Source organism: Cavia porcellus, unplaced genomic scaffold (genome assembly GCF_034190915.1).
Source record: "Cavia porcellus strain 051 isolate PalLab524CR breed Dunkin Hartley unplaced genomic scaffold, mCavPor4.1 scaffold_30, whole genome shotgun sequence".
Lineage (NCBI taxonomy): Eukaryota > Metazoa > Chordata > Mammalia > Rodentia > Caviidae > Cavia > Cavia porcellus.
The window spans coordinates 42,504,463-42,523,414 of record NW_026947513.1 but is presented as its reverse complement, the minus strand read 5'-3'; the positions used below and the strand labels follow the sequence as shown (position 1 = coordinate 42,523,414).

At 39.9% G+C, this 18,952-nt stretch overlaps 1 pseudogene; it reads left to right on the top strand.

The window, feature by feature from the left end:
* The first annotated feature begins 11,590 nt into the window (after positions 1 to 11,590).
* On the top strand, positions 11,591 to 13,652 carry LOC134474081 (ferritin light chain-like; annotated as a pseudogene).
* The last annotated feature ends 5,300 nt before the right edge of the window (positions 13,653 to 18,952 follow it).

Below are 18,952 nucleotides of genomic sequence, written 5' to 3'. Positions count from 1 at the left end.
TGGAAGGTGACTGGATTATGGCTGCACTACAGCTGACTATTTTTTTTTATTTTTGAGACAGGGTCTTGCTATGTAGCCCAGGCTGCCCTGGAACTCACAGAGATCCTTCCACTTCAGCCTCATGAGGGCTTGGATTACAGGCATGCAGCACTGCCCAGCTTTGGGAAATTTTATTGATTACCTTCAAACTGATTGATTTGTTGCCTGTGTCCAGTTTACTAGTGAGCTTGTCAAAGTCATTCTCATTTCTCTGTGCTTTATTTTTAGAATTTCCTTTTGACATTTTCCTGGAATTTCCATATCTCTTCTTATATTACCAATACCCTTTTAACCATTATTTGCCCTTTTTCATTAAGCCCTGAATATACTCAATCATACTCTGTAAATTTCCTGCCTGATAATTCTGTGTCATGTCTTTTTAAATTTTTGATACTTTATTATTAGCTTTATTTTAAAGAAAAAACCCAATATAAACAATGATTCAAAATTTCAAAATGACTTAGTGGCACAAGTATCTGCCTGGCAAGTGCTAGGTTGTGAGTTTGATTCCCTGGTACAAAAAATATTTTTTTCAAAAAAACATTGTGGGAGGGTAACAGTGGTTGGTACATTGTGTGTTGTTATCTTCAAAGCAGTTGCTCATATTACAAGGCATAGGCATGAAAAACCAGACAAGCAATATAGGTATAAACCTTTCTTTTCAATGAACTAACAGCATGGAGTGGCATAACTATCTTAACTAGCATGTGTGTGAATGTATATTTTTCTCCTTTTCTCTTCCTTTGTTTCTCCTTTCCCTGAGTTGTTCTTTCCTTTTGAACAGTTTCTTCCCAGTTTGGAATATTTGTGGGTATTTGTACATTTTGGATCTTATTTACCCTTTCAGGTTTTTACATTATGGAGACAATATGATGTTTACACAGGTGAGTCTATTTCACTTAATGAGTACGGTCTCAAGTTGCATCCATTTCTCTATAAATGTCTCAAGTTTTCCTTTATAGATGAGTAGTACTTCATTGTATAAAAATACCACATATTTTTTATGCACACTATGGTTGATGGGCATTTGGGTTGTTTTCAAGATTTAGCTATTACAAATTGTGCTTCTCTAAACATGGGTGTACATATATCACTGCAGTATGATGTTTTTAATTCTTCCAGGAAAATACCCAGAAGAGGGATAGCTGAGTTGAATGGAACCTTTAGTCTTAGTTTATTGAGAAGTCTCCACTTCCATAATAATTTCCATAACAGTTACACCAGTCTACAATCCACCAACAATGAGGGATTCCTTTTCCCCCACAACCCCGCCAGCATTTGTTATTGATTTTTTTTTTTGTACCAGGGATCAAACTCACAACCTTACGTTTGCCAAGCAGGTACTTATGTTGCTGAGCTAAACCCTTAGCTCTTGGTTGATTTTTTGATAATGGCTTCCCCATTCTTACTGGGTGAAATGTAATTTCAGTGTTTTTGAATTTTCATCTCTACAATAACCAATGATGTTGAACATTTATTCATATATTTATTTTCTTTTTGTTTCTTCTGTGAAATGTGTGTTCATCTCAGCTGCTCATTTTTGGATTGAATCTTTGTATTTGGGGGTCTGATTTTTTGCAGATCTTTATATGTTCTAGATATAAGTCCTTTGTCTGAAGGACAGATGACTAAAATTTTCTCCCACTCTGTGGGTTGTCTATTGGTGGTGTCTTTTGATGTGTAAAAGATTTTTAATAAGATGAGATCCCAGTAGTTCTTTGAAGCATTTCCTGTGTGTCTGGGTTTTATTCATGAAGTTACTCTATACATCTATGTCTTCAAGAATTTTACCTACTTTGTTTTCCAGTAGATGTAGTGTTTTTCTTTTGATTCTTCTTGATTATAGTTTAGTGCTTGCTGATAGACATGAGTGTAGTTTTAGTCTTTGGCATGTAGAAAGCCAGTTTTTACTGCACAATTTATTAAAGAAGCTATCTTTCTTTCAGTGAATATGTTTGATGCCTTTGTCAAAGATAAGGTGGATGAGTATGCTTATAGTTGTGACTGCATCTTCTAGTCTGTTCCTTGGTCCTCTGGTCTGTTTTTGCCAATGCCATGCTGATTTTATGACAGTAGCTTTGTAGGATAGTTTCAAGTCAGAGATTATGATGCCTCCTGCTTTGTCTTTGTTGCCCAGGATTGTCTTTGCTATTCTAGGTCTCATCTGCTTCCAATAAATTTTAGGAATGTGTCCGCTAGTTCAATGAGTTATATTAATGGTCTTTTGGCTGGAACTGTATTAAATGTGTATAACAATTTTGGCCATTTTCATTGTTGGTTCTTCCTATCCATAAGTATGGGATATCTTTTCATTTTGTCTGACTCTTCTACTGAAGTTTCCTTTTATTTTTATATTGGTTTTTTTTTCTGCCTTTCCACATGCCCTATAATTTTTCATTGAAGAGCATGTTTTGAGACCTAGGAACTGAGACAAATGGGATTTTAGTGTGGAGATTTTCATTAATACACTATGGAAGTTGTTCTATGTTTAATGTTTGCTATAGCTGTAGGTATCTAAACTGCAAATTCCCATGTGTCCCTGTGTCTCTTTCTTCTGGTGTCCATGGTCTTTCTAAATTCCTTCTTGAATAATATGAATCTTGCAGCTGTAATCTGTTGGCACTGTACTGTGCCAGTAATGTGTGGGTAGGGGGAGGACTCCACTATCTCATCATTGAATTTTAGTCTCTTGGTGAGTCTACATAAGAGGTTCTTAGTTTTATGTGAGCTTGAAAGAGAATGGGCTACAATCTGGGAACTTTCCACCCCTGGATGAGTTAAGTCTCACAAAGTCTTTTCCCTGGGAAAGCAAATCAGTTAGCAGAGGGTGCTCACTCTACAACGAGCATGTTTGCCAGGTCGTAGCCAGGACCATGAGAAGCTTTTTCTTTTGGAGATTGCTCTGGGAACATGGCAGTTTCTTGGAGATACAAGCCACAGAAGTGTGGGCATTGCCTAAATTTCCAACCCCTAGGAGTCTCACACCACTGTGTGCTCAGCCTCCAGAAATTCATCAGATGCTTACAATATTTGCACTGCTGAAGGCTTTAGAGGTCTCAGCTCAAGGTAAGCCAGTCTAACTACAATTCCATGGACTCATGTATTTCTTCTGACTTGGGCATGGCACTGATTTTTATTCTATTTGGCTTTCTTTTTCTGATACTAATGAGGAGAGTAACAACCCTTTAGCGCTTTGTATGCTGGAACCAAAATAGGAAAATCCATTTTTCCAATTTTGGACAATTTTCCTAAATTCTCCAGTGTATGAAGACATATTGTTGAAAATTAGAAATAGCTACTGTCCCCTTTTACAAAATAGAAGCATATTTCCTCTTTCTTCTCATGGAATTCAGTCTGACACTCAGAGTTGAGACCATGAAGGCCAGGAGGATAGTAGGAATGGACCTGAGCACAGAAGAAAGATACACCCCAGACCCCTGTGATATGGTAGAAGGCAAAGACTCAGGAAAAGAAGAAGGTCTTCTGTGAGTTAACAAGGTGAGGAAGGAGAGTTGAAAAAGAAGGCAGGCTGGGTCTTTTGAAAGGAATCAGCAGGGACATAACAACAAGAGAAAAAGTATCTTAAAAATTATTGCTCATGCCAGTGTGGTGGCCCACACCTCTAATCCCAGGACGAGGCAGGAGGATTGCTTCAAGGCCAGTCTGAACTATACAGTGAGACCCTGACTCAAAAAGACAAATATTATAAATATATATATATATGTTGCTGAGGAGCTTTGAGTGCTTTGCTGGATTTATGCAATTAACTCCTATTGTTTTATGCTACTTAATTTAGAATACTCTCTTCAACACAGAGAAAGTACAGCAGGTGGCTTTTATACCTCCTGCCTCTTTGTGGCCATTTTAACCCAGTACAATTAGGACTTTATTTTCTTTTGAGTTATAGAGGAAAATGTGATACACTCATTTCGATTCTAATTTGTTTCTAACATCTTCATTTGTGAGATTATAAAACAAAGGGGAAATCCTTAATTTTCATGTGTTTTGAGAATTTGTTTTGTGAGAAATGCTTTAGACTAATTAGTGAGACCAATAACAGAATCTTGCAAGTTGCAAGATGTTCAATTAGCCACAGCTACCCTTTGGGAGCATTCCCTGGACTGCAGGATCTGTTGAAGGTTTTGAGAACCAGAGGCAAGGCTTCAAGACTGGAACAGGGGAGGATTGTCTAATAATTAGAACCACAAACTGGGAGTTGGTTACCTTGAATTGTATTTTTGCATTAGCAAATTTTTCTGCCCGACCTTGGGCAAATTGCATTGTCTTCTGGGGCTTCTTTATCTTTCAAATGCTGATAATGCTGGCTTGATTTTTGGCCTTTGTAAGGTCCCTGGATAAAAGCTGTTATATAAACTTGTTGTATTATCAGGAAAAGCCACATTTAGAAGTTATTATTAACTAGAGTGGCACACAAATTCACATCTTTCCTCCTCCTAAGATTTGGAAACCCACCCTGAGAGTTCAGGGCTGGGTTGCCATGGGCACAGTGTTTTTTTCATGGTGTTCTGTAGTGCAGTTAACAGGCCTACTTACTTGTGGGTATAAGTTGTGTTTTTGCTATTCTTTGCAGGTCAACATTATTTATTTATTGGTTGCAGGCCTCATTATATTCCACAGGGTGACTTTGTAAGTGTCACCACCAGGAACACTGACATGGGTTTATGATGTAAGTGAAATAAGCTGACAAAAAATGTGGAGTCCCACATGGTAAATAAATGAGCATGCTTAAAAATGCAACACTAAAATTATAGAAGGAAGAAAATAAGCAGTTTCTGCTGGATAGCTTTCAGCAAATACACACTGCCCCCATGGCCACAAACCAGGCACCCATTCATCACGACTTCTGCCAAGTTTAAACAAGCTAGAAAATACTTATGTAGTGGAGAGAACATCCTCTTTGTTTTATCTCATTTATATTCTGGAATAGTATTGTACTTCTTTTTTGGCATTACTTTTTGTCAAAAAAAAAAAAAAAAAAAGACAAAATTACCATGTGTGGTGCTGCCTCGTGTTTTGGGGCAAGCATTCCCATGGCAGAGCAAGCCCTTGGTTCCTGAAATGTTGCTTCTGACCTTTTTCCTGCTGTTTGCTTACTCAGGCAGAAATGTGTTAGGAACCAGGCAAGATGACTCGGTGACAAGCAATCCCTGGTCTGACAGCCCAGGTCTGAACATTTCTCTCCCTGGGAGTGGTCTGAGGTGCAGCGACTGAGTTGTGCTTCCCTCTATAATGAGAGATTCAAAGGGAGTTCCACCATACTCTCATTTCTTCAGTCATAAAGGTATAAACATATCTGTCAAGTTACAGGTCTGGTGCATGTATTCATTGAAATATTAAACAATATTAGGTACTATATGTTGCATACCATCACAGGTACCAAGAAATTGAAGACAAACAAAAACCGCCTATAATTTCCAACAATATCCAATATAGTGGAAGAGGTAGACATCCAACGTAGGCAATTTGAGTATTTCTCCATGTGGTCAATTTATGGGTAAAACTGCACCTTAAATTTCTCTATTTTGGAGTTCTGTAGTACCAATCCTCAATTATCTGTGGGGATTCTGGGAAAGATTTGCTGTCTTCAGCAGTAGTTCTGATACCTTCTCTAACTCTCTTTCTTGTCCTCACCGCTGATGCTGATGTCCTGTGAGAAAGGGGGTATCATTCTCCAAAGCATCTGTATGCAGGAAATTGTGTGGGATTAACCTCACATCCATTGGTTTAGGAACTGGGTAACTAGTGATGACATTTCAAAAAGAGGGAAACCAGAGAAAATCAAATTTGGGGATGTGAATATTGTATGTCTTGAATCAGAGATATTTGTGTAATGCTCACCTTGAAGGTGACAAGTGACCAGTGAAGTTGTTCTGTTACTCAGGGAAGAAATATGTAAACTGGGTTTTATTTTTCAGGCTATAGTGACTGGTGAAACCATGTTTGTTGTGACTGTCCTGAGAAACTGTTCAGGAAGCAGAGAAAGAGAATATGCTGAGTCCAAGTTTGTTTAAAGCCACGTTTTGCTGGATGAGAGGCTGGAGAAAATATGAAGACTCAGATGGAGGCGTTGACATGATTGATACAAGGTAATGGGGCATCAGTACAGGAGATTGTTAGCTAAAAACAGACTCGGTGAGTTCCCAGTTTTGTTAATTTTGCCCTTTTTAAAGAAAGTAGAAAAGTCTAAAAGTGGAAAGCTATAGGAATTGGTTTCTTTGAGATTCTGTGGTATCATTTACATCTTCCTAAAACTAAACCAAACCAAATCCCATTCCTAGACTTCTATGCTTATCTACTGAATATACAAACTGGATGCCAAGGAGAGAGTATCACACAAAGATAAACTAAGAAACTGAACCTACAACACTTATCTGATTGTCAAGTTCATTAAATCGTTATTTTTTAGTTTTAAAACAGAAAAAGAATAAAAATAATGATACAGAATTTCAAAACAAAATAATAGATCAACAGTGATTATTATTGCAGGTTGTTATCTTCAGAGTAGTTGCTTAGACTACAAGATGTAGGTAAATTGTTGTTAAGGAAATAAGATTTTATTTTGGTTTGTCTTTGTACTTCCATGTGCAATGATTAGAGATATTCTTGTGCCAATGTTTTTGTGCATAGAATAAGTCATTGACTTAAGCAAGTAAGTATAGTAGCACATTTCTGTTGTTATTCTACCCTCGTCTACTTTGGTTTCTCATAAAATAGCATCTCATCTTTCATTTTATGTGCTGTATTTCCCCCTAGCATGTAGTTATAATGAGACTATCACTATGCTTTGATCTATTCTGTCCTTTCTTGTCATAGGATGGGGTGTGAGACACAGCCTATGTGATTCAGATTATCTTATCTCTTTGCTACAGTGGTTGCTATGGAGAAGGTTTGTGGCCTCAAACAGAAGCTAATGTAAAATTTTGTTTATGAGTGCTAAGAGAACTAAGCATTCCCTTTTAATTGAGCTGAATTGTAAGCCTACGTATATCGCTGGTGGCTATCTTCCCTGGTTGCCTTGAATAAAGTGTCTTAAGAATAAAGCAAATATAGAAAGTGAAAGAAAAACTACTACAGGAGGGTGACACCATTTGATCTCCTTGACTTGGCTGTCTCTGAAGACGTGTCCCTGGAATTTTCAGTTACATGAGCTTCTACATTCTTTATTTTACCTAAACTCATTTAAGCAAAATACCTAAGAGTCTTGATCAGCTGCTTCATGACAGGAATCTATGTCTTCGATCTCTTGGCTAGATTTTCTTTCCACAGATTTTACTGTGACTGGGTGCTGCTCAGCTTGGATAAATGCTATCAGTTTCAGGGTTTTTTTCCACTGAATTTTAGAGGTAAATGAAAGGCTTTTTCCCTATTATAAATTATTATATAATTATGGCGATGGTCTACCATGGCAGAAGGCCAAGGCGGGACAGCTTACCCTGACAGCCACTCCCTCCTTCTTCGCCTTTTGCCCAAATCGTTACTTTCTTATTAGTGCAAGAAAATTCCAATCAGTTCCTTGCACATCATCAATGCTCGCCCTACGTGTGACTTCTGATCAGATGTCATATAACGCTCTATCCCGTCTGTATCCAGTCAGAAGAAGAAAGCCAAACCCTCATGGGTTATGGACTCCTCTCCTCCGCAGTCCTCAGATAAATGGCCCCTTTCACTTTCTCTTTTCTTCCGCTTCTCTATTGTGCCAGAAAACTAACAGTGAAGACCTAAGAAAACTTTGTGGGCAACAACTTTTAAGATTTTTGAGAAAGCACTTGAAAGTTTACATATGAGTAATTAGTCATGGCAAAAATGAATATACTAGACACTTTTGTTGTTGTTTCTGAGTTCAGAAACTGATTTTTGAGTTCCCTGGTCCATGATGGTGAGGTTTTATCATTGTACTTACCTCAAAGTGACAAATAGTTAATTAGACACACAAAACATTTTCCAACACAGACAATTTTGAACTTAAAGTTTTGCTGCTGACCAAGTGAGGAATCTCAGAAGGAGCAGGGGTCTGAACACTAAATAAGCCCAGAATGCCCTCTAGTGTCTCAATAACTGCCAAGTCACCTTGAAGGCCAATTAATCAAAACAAACTTACAATTAAGCCCACAAAGATGCAGTAATTATGATGCCTGGCAGGGGGAAAATGTGCTGAAAAGGAAATCCTGCAAGTGAGCAGGGACTGTGTTCTACACGGGCCCCGAGGTCCTGCCCTCGGTCCTGCCGAGCTCAGGTACTGGTCACCAAAGTGAAGGCTAGTGCTGGCTGCCTGCCACCCACATGTATGCAGGGGTTATAAGCCTATCTTTCAGGATGAGACCTGTTCCTGTTGGCAAAGTGTAACCTTCTAGAGCCTTCCCCTCGGTCTACATGTATGTGACAGGACACGGAATGCAAGGGCAGTGGTCTGGAGGAGCCCTCTTTTCCCTGATCCTGTCTCATGAGCAGTGCTTGTTGACAACCAGCAGTAGCTTTCTTGGAGGCTGCTTCCTGGCTTTGGCTGTTAAGCAGACTGATGCTCCTGCCTCCAAATTCCTGTTCTGCATCCCAAGACCCATGGATCTCACATGAAACCTATCCTGCTGCAGTTTCCAGAATGAGCTGGGCTTCAAGCAGGTAGAATTTCAGTGGCTGCCTTTGCCCCATTGTTTTGTCGCTCATATTTGCCATAACTTTTAGTCCTACTCTTTAAGTTCAGATCTTCTTTTCTCCTATTCTGTGCATTTGCTTTCTTCTCTTACCTCTCTGGCTCCTAGAATCCTATTCCCCAATCTTGATTCTACTGTTGGATAAAAATTATCTGCCTAATTCCCAGTGCCAATCACCCTGTCACTCAGTATACATGGGCTGAATGTGAGAGATCCTGCCTGGAGGCCCACCAAATCCCTTTCCTTCCCCTGTGGACACAGTCTTCTGATATTTCCAAGCTTCCCTACAAGCTGGTGGGCCTGTAAGTCTGTACTCTGGCCTGTAGGATGTGAGGGAAAATAATTCTGTTTTGGTTACTTTTCTCTCATTGCAGGGACAACATACCTGGCACCCAAAATTAAGGAAGGAAAGATTTATTTAGCTCACAGCTTGTGGAGGTCTCATTCCATACTTGGCTGGCTCTAAGGCAGTGTGGCATGCGCAGGGGCAACAGTTCAAGGTGGCAGAAGACAGCAAAAGCAACAAGAGCAGTAAGGTGGTGGAGACAGGCCTCTGATTTTCCCCTTATGTTGTAAGCAGGCTGTGCCCCTGTGGTCTCCCCATTTGCCTCACCATCTCCATGCCTTCCTCTTGCACAGCCTCAGCATGTTTATAAATAAGCACCCTCGCCTCCTGCTGAATCACTTAGTCAAACTTCTGACCTTCTCAAACTGACACAATGGACACCATCCCGGAGTGGCTCATCTTCTAAACTCCAGGATGCAGAGATGCTGAGTTACTTAGTTAAGCTTCTAGACTCTCTTGAGTTGACCCAATGTGTCAACCATAATACGTGGATATCACTAGGTTTTGCCCCTAAAACCTCCTTGGAAATCCCCCTCAGTGGGTTGTTCTTCTCTTGATTGTTATCTAATGCAGGGACACAGGGAGGAGGTGGAAGCACTAACTGGTACCTGAACGATAGTGCACAGTACAGCTCCCTGTCACCTCACGCCCGACTGTGAATATATGAAAAATAAGTATTTGTTGGCCAATGATGTTTGATATAGCAGTTAGCTTGTCTTAAATATATCCTGCATGTATCTGTTTTTGTAGCAGATGTCTACTGATTAATTACAAAGTATTAGATTTTATGTTTTATGCTGGGGCAAAATTATAGGAATCATATACCCTGGTTTCACCACTCTTATATATTGGTGCCTAATGAGTGTGGGGATGGAGAGGTTGGTGGAAGAAGATGAAATTCAAAGAAGGATTTTTAGAGTTTTCTGGCATAATAGAGAAGGAAAGAGAAAGTGGCCTTTATTGAGAACTCGGAGAGAAGCTCACAACCTGTGGGGCTTTGGTTTTCTCCTCTGACCAGATACAGAGGGGGCAGAGGGTTATATGATCTCTGATCAGAGGTGGCACATGGAACATGCATTGATGATGTATGAGGCACCGATTGGAATTTTCTTCGCACACAAGGGAAAGGAAGTTGTAATCAGGGCTGAAGGGTAAGAAGGAGGAAGTGGTCATCAGGTTATGTGTTTTTGCTTTGGCTTTCTACCTTGTTAGACCACTGCCATAATGTACAGTAATTTATACTAGGGAAAGAACCTATCAAGGATGATTTATACTTTGGAAGAAATGGTTTTATAAAATTAGATAAGAAAAATTTTTTGAGGCTGTCAACTTTGACTTGTTTTTAGAATATAGTCATATATAAATGAAGAGTTCATAGACTATGCGAAGTAACAAATTCTTTGGATAAAGATTGAATTACTCTAGGAAAATAGATCATGTTGTAGGAGAAGATTCAAAAGCATACTGAGTCCCTACTTGATGCTAGCCAATGTATATACCCATCTGCTAAATTCCACATACATTATGAAGAAACTTTCTCTGCTTTCTGCTCAAAATTAAGGCTCAGGACATATGGATAATGAGAAGCAGACCTGACGTTCTCTCTGAACCTGCCAAGGCCTTGCACTGTGTTGTGGGTGTCTGTCAGTGGCGTCACTGTGCCAGCACACATGGCAAGAATCCCTCCTGCACTCTCCACAGGTTTCCCTCTATGGAATGAAAGAGGCCCACAGCCCACTCTTTCCCTCCAGAGGTAGACACTCCATTAGTGTCTACTTTTCATTTGCCAGAAACACTGTTTTTTTAAAAAACATTTTGTTTTCTACATTTTTCTTTGATCTCAGGGGAATATCAATCTGTATGGATTTATTTTAATAAATTTAGTATTAATAATTTATCATTAATAAATTTTTTTAACCATTTCTTATAAAAGAAAGCCTACATCTTCTTGAACCTCAGGGACTTTTGTTATTCTAGGATGAAATCTTATGTCAAGAGACCTTGCAGGGAGAAAAGAGAGTCTGGGAAAAGTACAACCCAGCTCCTACTGATATGCTTTTTCTCTGCAGCAGCTGCATCCTTGTGGTTGAAGGAGTTGTTTTCTATCAGATGAATCCTGTGCTGTTTCTCCAAAACCCTCTACTACCACGAAACAGCAAAGTTTTAACTTAAATAACTTTCCTGGGGAAAAGTTCTTTCTGCAGAGATTCCCTCTCTCATTTTATTTCTTCCTTCAAATTTCTTTTTTATCCCACAGAACCTCATTTTTAATGGTCTCATCTGCTATTTAGGGTATTTTATGTACACAGATACAGCAAGACACCGTTTTGACTGTTACTCTGAATGACTAAGTTCCCCACTGTTAATGACTTTTAGGAGGGGTGCCTCAACTTTCCAGACACTGTCAGAAATGACAAATCCAAGTTCAGGCCAAATTGGAAGTTTATTATCTTTGCTGGTTTGTGGCTTGTTTCCTCTCCCAGCTCAGCTGACTTTGATAGCAGGGACAGGCATGGGTGGTGAAGCCTGGTCTCTTCCTTCTCATTCTTTTGTTCAGACTCAGTTTGTTCCTGGAGCCTATCTGAGTGTTCACGGAGAGAGTGCTGGGAAAATGGGGAGGAGTCCAGGAGAGGGACAAAGGAGCCTTAATCAACAAGTGCATCTGTAGGGTAGCTCCTCATCCACCCTAGCACTCACCAGATGCCTGCTGCTAGGCCCCCTCAGCTGTGGGGTCACCCTCTTGCTTAGGGTATAGCCAGGTGCCCTAAGCCTGGTTACCTCTATGGCATCCACCCTACTCATAGAGAATGTGTGTATCCTTAAGGGCAGACAGAATCCCTAGGGTAAAGCTGCTGCCTGCATCCCACCTGCAGTCTCCAGTTCTCCACTTCTCTGCTTTGTTGAGGTGGGGGCCTGGACTCCATGGAGATGTCACTACCTCCTCCATCCCCTACCTCCCCAGCCTCAACGAATGACTCTTAGCCCACATGTTCAACGTTGGGAAGAAGATGCTTCCCTTCTGATCCTTGTAACTTTGAGTAACTGCCTTGTGGTCTGCTGTGTGGGCTTCAATATGGGTCGGATAGCTAGGCCAGTTCTGCCACTGGTAAACAATGAATTGAGAATTCAGAATGAGAATAATTCAGCTGGGCTGAATTCAGAACACTCTGAAGAACATGGATGTACTTTGTATCTGCTCTTCTAAGCATTGGAGCCTTCTTTACTAACTTAACTTTCTGTTGCTAAAAACAAAATGCTTCAGACATTTTGTTTTCAGCAGTAGGGGGAGGCTCTGTAGGCAGAGTTCTCAGGCAGCACAGGAGACAGGGAGTGCCTGAGAGACCTAGACAAACTGGCTCCTCCAGCAGACTCAGCCTTGAGACAACCCACTCAGAGCCTGAATGTGTTACCAGTGGTGGCAAACCCATGGCACATGTGTTTATGTGGTTTTCTTTTAAGGCAAAAGATGTTAATGTAGAATGTGTTTTCTAAATGAAAACCTCAGTGTTCAGGTTTCATTGCAGTGGTGGCACTTTGTGATAAATAAGTGCAGTGTAACACTCATCTCTATACGGTTTGCCTCCTTGGGTCAGTCCACTCATGAGGACAGAGTCTTTATCACCTCTCAAAGGACCCCGCCATATCCCGCCTCTTGGTGTCCCACAATGAGGATTAAATTTCAGCATGAATTTCTGATGGAAGAAACCACACTGAAATACCACATTCTGGAAGAATTCCTTTACTAACCTGTTACAAATAACATGGCAATACGTATTGTGAAAGGAACTTCTTCACAATGTTAGGAGGGTTTATAAAAAGATGTCTAGATTATGCATCTAGATTAGAGGGGATGGGAAAGATGGATTAGGTGTTAACTTTTAAGTGGTTACCCGAAGAATGGTTAGAATTTAGTTGAGGAATAATCAGGTAGAGTGAGTTCCGAGCAGAGAAGAAAGCAAAGAGAGGATGTGTCAGAATTATCCCACCGAGGTGGAGGCTGCCATCAGCCGCTCTATATTTGCATGCCTCCTACACCTACCTACCTCTCTCTGGGCCGCTACTTCGATCGAGAGAATTTGGCTCGAGTATGCAAGGGCCATTTCTTCCTTGAGCTGATCAAGGAGAAACTTGAGGGCAACATGCATCTCCTGAAGATGCAAAGTCAGCGCAGTGGCCGTGCTCTCTCCCAAGATGTGCAGAAGCCTTGTGAGGATGAGTAGGGCGAAACCCTATGGAAACAGCCCTGACCCTGGAGAAAAATCTGAACCAAGCTCTTCTGGATCTTTATGGCTTGGGCTCTGCCGACACAGACCCTATGCCTGTGCTTTCCTGGAGAACCACTTCCTAGACAAGAAGGTGAAGCTCATCAAGAAGGTAGGTGACCACCTCACTGACTTCCGCAGGCTGGCGGGTGCCCAGGTGGCGTTGAGCAAGTACGCCTTTGAAAGGCTCATCCTTAGGCATGACCAGAAGACCGCAAAGCCTGGCAGTCTGTGAGGGGCTCCTGCATCACCTGGCATTAGGGCTTTGGCCTCTGTGTAGCCACTAGGCAGTTTTTTCACTTCTTTAGAGCCCCCTCCCAAATCTTGGGCCAAAAGAAAATAAAGCCTTTTGTGGAAAAAAACCTTCCACAAAATTATAAAAAGTAATAATAAGAAAAAGGTTATGTTAGGCTTATAATGTATGTAGACAACATGCATAACAATAGCACACTCAAGCAGGGCAGAGATGACATTACATAAGAGTAACATTTCTGTATTACATTAAGCTAAGTCAGTAGAAGTAGTCATGTAGATGCTAACATTGATGATTACATCTTAAACACTAAATTGGTTGCTAAGAAAGTAACTAGAAGAATTAAATCATTAAAATGAGCAAAATGGTACCAACAGAAGATAGCCACTTACTACAAAAGAAGACAAGAAAGAAGGAAATTAGAGGAACAAAGGGCAAGACATGTAGAAAACAAAAAGCAGTCTAGAATGCTCATGCATGTCTGTGCTCACAACTACTTTGGGAAACTGAGGCAGTACCTCTTGAGTCCAACCTGAGCAACATAGTCAGACCCCATCTTCAAAACAAACAAAAAAAGGCCAAAACTGTAAAAGCAAATCTAACCATGTCAACCATGTAAAAGCAACATTAAATGTGAATTGATTAAACAATTAATCTAAAGGCAGAGATGATTAAATTAGACACAAAGAACCAAGACCCAACTAAGGACTATTTATATGAAACACTTTAGTTATAAGTATGTGTTTGAAAGCAAAAGGGTGGGAAAAGATGTATTATGCATATGACATACATAAAAGAGCAGAAATAACTATGCTAATATCAGTCAAAATAGACTTCAAAACAAAAAAAATGTATAGAGTTGAAGAGGAGTATTTTCAAATGATACAAGGGCTGATGTATAAGGAGGATAGGTCAGTATAAATGGCTTCCCTGGTGAATGCTACAAAACATGCAAAGAATAGGCAACTCAGTTTAAAAATAGCAAGAGGCACAATGGTAACCACTTTTGATCACCTGGTATTCTATTTTTGCATCATGTACTATGCCTATTCTTCTGTTCTAACTGACTCTGTTTTGCTTAGTCACGTTTGGTTTTATACAAAGAGGAAAGAGTATCAGTTCCTCACAAACCCTTCCAAAAATAGGGAAAAAAACTTCCCATTTCATTTAAAAACACAGGAAATTACCCTCAATTTATTCTATATAGCCAATATTATTTTGATATTAAACCCAAAGGTATCACCAAAAAAGTTCTTTCTCTCTCTCTCTCTCTTTCTGTCTTTCCTTCCTACCTTCCTTCCTTCTCTTTGAGACAGGGTCTTGCTCTTGGCTGGATTTGAACTCACTGTGTAGCCCAGCTGGCCTTAACTCAAAGTGATCCTCATGCCTCAGCAAGTGGAGTTCTGGGGTTATAGGCATGCTCCACCACGTATAGCCAGACTCACATTTCTAATGAATGTAAACACAAAATTTACAGCAAAATATTAGAAAACCAATTTATCCAAATAGAAAAAGGACTGCATTCTATGACCAAGTATTATTTATCCTAGAAATACAGGTTGTTTTAATACCTAAAAATTAGTAAATAAAATTATGTCATGCTGACATAGGAGATTGGGGCATGGCAGAACTCTGGGGAATAGATGTGACCTGTTAATTGCAAACTCCTGGACACATCCCGTAACAGTTCCTAAAGTGCTGCACATGGACTTCTCAGGAGAACTCTAGCTGGTTTTCAGTAGGAAGGCCTACATAGGACATCATCCTGAGGCTTGGGATCCCAGAGCTGCCTTGCAGGACCCGGGTATAGAAGTTCTGGTGGATTTCTATGAGATATAGATGGTGTAAAAGGTCACAGACACCACGAAGAACTTGCTGTCCTGATCTTTCCTCAGGATAGCCTGCCCTGCTTCCTGCAGGGTATACTTTCATCTTTGCTTTTCTCTCTTTTTCTCAGTCTAATTGCTCCTTTTGCTTATTTTGTTTAATGCTTTGTGAGACAAGGAAAACCTGGAATCTAACTCCAGGACGAGAGGGAAGCAACTTGGAACATGGCAACATTTATTTGGTGAGCCACTTTTATAAGCTGCTACCTAATAACAGTCATTACAGTAAAACAGGAAAATCATTTGTTTTCTTTTGCTATATCAATTGCACACTCTTTATATTTGTGGAATTTCCCTTCATACTAAGAAATTCTGCAGACACCAGCAAAGTATCCTATAATTTAATTATAACTCAACCTGTCTACTGTTAGCAAAGCTCATGGAGTAGAGGTTCAATCCCATAAGATGATACCCACTTCAAATATCAATCAAAAGTCCTGCTTTGTGACTGCTTCTGACCAGTTAGTTCTAAATCAAAGTTCTCATGCTCTTCTTTGGTTTTGATAATTTGTTAGAATAGTTGACAGAATTTGGGAAAACCATTTGCACTTATTTATAGTCTTATTCTGATTCTGCTGTTATAATAAAATGCCAAATCCTGGATAATAAGTAAAGAATTGAGGTTAATTCTACTCACAATAGTAGAGCTTTAGAAGGATGGCATTGAATTCCCTGGCTGAATCCTGGCATGTAGCTGGCATCATGGAAGCAGTACATATAGGGGAAGAGATAACACAGTGAGAAGGGAAGCTAGAGAGCTTCCAGGAACAGGCTTCCTCTTTTTCTAATAATCTGCTCTTGCAGGAATGGTAACAACTACATTAAGCCCTCCAAGGGAGTGCCCCATGACCTAACCACCTTTCAGAAGTCTGCATCTCTAAAGGGTACTGCCCTGCTATTGGTGTGCTCCTCTCCACCAACTGGAACCTAGTCGATGCCCCAGGGCTTCCTTGATGGTAGAGATAAGGGAAACAGAGACTCCCCAAGCCTGACCTGGAATATTTCAAAATTCCAAATCAAGATGTATGCATATAAGACCTCCCTTCTTTACCTGGAGTAAAGTTTTTCTTCACCTGTAGCTCACTGAAATTTCAGTGAAAGCTCACTGATAGCACAGATTGCATCACATACATACAAATTAACAGTGAAGTATTGGAAAGGACATGATAATTATCTTCAGTGTGACTCAGAACCCTGTCAATCATGTAATGTGACTTGTGTGATCCTGTCAATGTGGTGTCACTTATGTTGTAGGAGACCTTGAAGGGAGGTAAGCTAACACAGGTGTGATGTTTAAACCCCTATACTCTATGCCTTTTCTGCACCTGCCCTTTTCATTTTGTTAGTGTGAGCCCACTCTGAGCATACTATCACCTTAATAAACTGCTTCTGTCTGCTTGCCATTGTGTGCCTCTTCCCAGTTCTTTGTTGTTTGTACACAGTGCCTGGAAGCCATCTCTGGACCCAGTAAATCATACTAAGAGCACTTGTGGGCCAAACTTAGCTAGTCACGACTTTTGGGGAACACATTCAAACTGTGTCCATAATATTTACTCCAAAGGCTATTACAAATGTACAGACCAACATCCAGATGGAAGAGATGACCAGGACAAGGGTGTGGGTGTTTGAGCCCAGCCCACGCAAGTTAGTGGGACTCCATCTCAAAATAAAAAGTAAAGAAGGGATGGGAGTGTTGTTTAGTGCAAAGACCGTGTGTGTGTGTGTGTGTGTGTGTGTGTGTGTGTGTGTGTGTGAGAGAGAGAGAGAGAGAGAGAGAGAGAGAGAGAGAGAGAGAGAGCTGTCCAAAACAGGGACTTTTACTTTGTAATTTAATATTTTTGGAGACATTATTTGTGCACAATTTTATTGTGTTCATACTTTTCTCATTTTGTTTTGTGTAATATATACACAAAATCTCCAGGTATAAAATATTGCTTATGTTATTTGTTAGAAAAGAAGGGTAGAAGGGGACAGACAGGGCTTCATGTCCTCTCTGGGTACCACACTCTTAGCAGTTCCCTGTATTCAGAATCCTGGAGTCTCCCTGAAACTTGAGTTTGTGTGTGTGTGTGTGTGTGGTGTTTTTATATATGAACAAGTTTTTTTTTAATCATTGGCTGTTATGCTTTGTTTGAACATTCCTCAAAGCTTCATACAGTTATAGAGGCCTGTCTTTTCACAGGTGGCTGAATCTAGAGCATGTGATTGATTTGCAGTACAATGCTGGGATTAAGTGTGCTTGGATTAAGGGTAGGTGATTGCTGGATCAGTCCACTGATTGGATTGTCACCAACCTAATCCAGGTAGATTTCATACAGTATAAGGGACAGAAAGATATTTGTCTTGTTCTCTCATGTGTTGCTTTTCTGTCTTCCATTGCCATGAACTGTTGCCCCAGCCATGTGCCACTCTGTCTTGGAGACAGTCGATTATGGACTGAAACCTCCACAAACTGTGAGCTAAATAAACCTTCCTTCCTTTATCTTGTCATTGTTGAGTATTTTGCCTCAGCAATAAGACATGGGTCACTGGCAATCAATTTGACCTTTAGTGTCTGTCCCCTCTCTCTTTAGTGGTCAGGCAGTGGGGATTAAAGTTTACCTGGTGAGAGCAATGTTGGTTCCCTCTACAATCAGACTGAGGCTCCAGCTATCAGCTGTCTGTTAGCACACAAAAGATAGTTTTCTGAAGATTCTGAGGGTTTAAGAGCTGTATACCAAAAAAGTGGACAAAATCTAAGAATACATACATCTTAATAAAAAACACAATGTTACTAGTACAATAGAGAGTAAAAGCTATATGGTCATCTCAATAGACGAAGGAAAAACATTTGACCAATTGAAACTTTTAAAAAAATTATAAAAACACTGGTATAAAATAGGAAAAAAGAGAATATTCCAAATGACTACAAAGCATTTATAAAAGCTCAAGGTTAATATCATACCTAGGGGTGGTAGACTTCAAAGTCCCCAGGAACAAGAAAAGAACACCTGCTCTTGCAACTTTCATTCAGCCTGTATGGAAGGTTTAATTCAGGCCAATTAGGCAAACAAACAAATAAAAAATAGCCAGATAGGAAAGGAAGAATTAAAACCATCTCTGCTGGCTGATTACATGCCTGCTGATCCATTGCAGATTTTGCATAAAGAAAATCATAATGAAATCAGTGAGAAAGTACTAGAACCAATTATAATAAATAAATAAATGGCTCAACAGAATGGAACTGAATCCAGCAAAAAACTCTTACATTTCAGGTCAACTGATTTTATGAGAATACCAAAATAATTCAGTGTGGAAGAGAATGACCTTTTAGAAAAATTGTGCTGAGACAGTTGTACCTTTACAAAAAAAAACTGGTTTGGGCCTAGGCTTCATGCCATGTAGACAATTAATTCAAAATCTTAGACACAATGTTCTTGTTCTTGATATTGTAGAGACTTTTAAGTCTGCCACCCCTATGTATGATATTAACCCCAAGTTTTTATAAATACTTTGTA